The following is a 2466-nucleotide window of genomic DNA, read 5'->3' as shown; positions in this document are numbered from 1 at the left end:
TTTTTTTTTTTGTCTCTGTCACCCAGGCTGGAGTGCAGTGGCACGATCTCAGCTCACTGCAACCTCTGCCTCCTGGGTTCAAGCAATTTTCCTGCCTTAGTCTCCTGAGTAGCTGGGATTATAGGCCTGTGCCACCACCCCCAGCTAATTTTTTTGTAGAGACAGTTTTTCCATATTGGTCAAGCTGGTCTCAAATTCCTGACCTCAAGTGATCCACCCTCCTCAGCCTCCCAAAGTGCTGAGATTACAGGCATGAGCCACCGTGCCTGGCCTTAATTACTTTCTCATTTTCAGCATCAGTTTCTTGTTTTCCAACAGCTCTGCTCTTTCTTGTGCATATTTATCGTTTCTTGTATCTACTGCCTCCTCCATCTTACTATGCCTGCGAAGGTGAATGAGATAAACAGTTTCAGGGGCTCATAACTTCACTAATATTTGTATCTATGGCGTGGGCATAAGCTTTTATTTTCTGCACTGAGGAGCACATGGAAACCTACTGCTCTCGTTTTGACGTTTCTAATTTATCTTTTAGCATCAAGATTTCTCTCTTCACGACCAACTGCTGGCTTTCTGAATCATGCACCTCCTTCAGGTTTTTCACTGCTAGCACATGGGAGGCCTCATGTCTGACCAATTCCTCTTCACAAAATAAGATGTTCATCTCAAGCTTGCATTTTATTTTGGAAATCTCTTGCGGATGCTCTAAAGGGGCACCTGATCCCTGGCCTCCTTGCTTCACCTGCAGAGGAAGGTTCACATAAAGTGATGAATCTGTGTGTCTTCAAGGCTCACACTGTCCTTTTATCCCGGCAAGTGCTGACACCTTCCGAAGGACCATTTGCATGCCAGACTACCCCGAATGATGTTGCTGACCTGCAAAATGTGATCCAAACTCTAGGGGCTGCCTTGCAGGGAGATGTGTCCAGATCTTCCTGGGACCCCAGAAGCTTTGCCCCGCCCTCTGTTCATTCACCCATGCAACATCCTTTTGAGGGCTGACTGTGCCCAGCCCTCTTCTGGTGACTGAGGTGACATTGGGGTGTCTGCTCTGATGGGTGGGGGTACTGACAGCCAACCAGTAAAGGAGCAGATGAGACACAAGCACAGGCTGGGTCATAAGGAATGGAGAGCATGCCTGGTGGTTATGGACAGCATCTGTGAGGTGGTGACCTGTTAAGTGAGTATCAGGCCAGGGGCAAAGAACAAGGCCTGGGTGAGGGGGTGAGGTGGGAATGCACTGCAGGTGCTCATGGCACAGAGAGAGGCCAGTGTGTCTGGGGTGGTGGTGGGGAAGGTGCGGGAGAGGTGCTTCCAGGCTGCTGGAGAGCTGTGGAGTGACGGGGGCCCTGGCTGTGAAAGTGATGTGTTCTGACTTCAGCCTGCCAAGCTCACCCTGATTGCCATGTGGAGAGGAGACTCAAGGGCCGAAAAAGGGGCAGGGAGGCGCAGGTACCAGCATGCTGAGGTCCAGCCAAGCTGAGCTGCTGGTGGTTGGATCAGGCAGCAGCAAAGACGATGGAGAGGAACAGATATCTCAGGTACATATGCTAGAGGAAGAGTTGACAGATTACTGAGGCAGGAGGGAGAGGGGAGACCCATCACACCCGCCTCACATAGGAGGAGACCCAGGCCGCACTGCACTGCGAGGTGACCGGTCCACTGACCCAGGTCACGCTTAGCTGCCAGGAGACCCATCCACCGACCCAGGCCACACTACACTGCCAGGAGACCCATCCACTGACCCAGGCCGCGCTACGATGCCCAGAGACCCATCCACTGACCCAGGCCGAGCTACGCTGCCAGGAGACCTGCCCACTGAGCTCTTGCCCAGGCTCAGCCACTGTGGCCTTCTGTGCTCAGTCCCTCCTTGGCCTCCATGGCACCCTTTGGTCCCACCAACTGGCCCTGACGATGGCCAGCCTGTCTTTTCTCTGGTCAGCAGCAGGTCATGGGTTTTAAGGAGCTTTTCTAAAACTGAACTGCACTGAATTTAGAAAACCAGGATATGAAGAAGGATATGAATTGATTGGACTGAACCAGGATAGGAGTTGATTAGATGTTAGTGTACTAGGACTTATTGTGAACTGCCTGAAATTTTTATGTAGAAAAAAAACCAACTTGGTGATATAATTTCAAATCTCATATGAAATTGTAATCCCCAGTGTGGGAGGAGGGACCTCGTGGGAGATGACTGGATTATGGGAGATTTCCCCCTTGCTGTGTTTGTGATAGTGAGTGGGTTCTCATGAGATCTGGTTGTTTGAAGGTGTGTAGCATCTCCCTGCTCTCTCTCTTCTCCTGCTCTGGCCACCTAAGATGTGCCTGTGTCCCCTTCCACCATGATTGTAAGTTTCCTGAGGCCTCCCAAGAAGCAGAAGCCTGGATAGCCTGCAGAACTGTGAGCCAATTAAGCCTCTTTTCTTTATACATTATCCAGTCTCAGGTAATTCTTTTTTGTTTGTTTGT

Source organism: Mandrillus leucophaeus, unplaced genomic scaffold (genome assembly GCF_000951045.1).
Source record: "Mandrillus leucophaeus isolate KB7577 unplaced genomic scaffold, Mleu.le_1.0 Scaffold507, whole genome shotgun sequence".
NCBI classification, from domain to species: Eukaryota; Metazoa; Chordata; class Mammalia; order Primates; family Cercopithecidae; genus Mandrillus; species Mandrillus leucophaeus.
Note: the sequence above shows the minus strand (reverse complement) of the source record.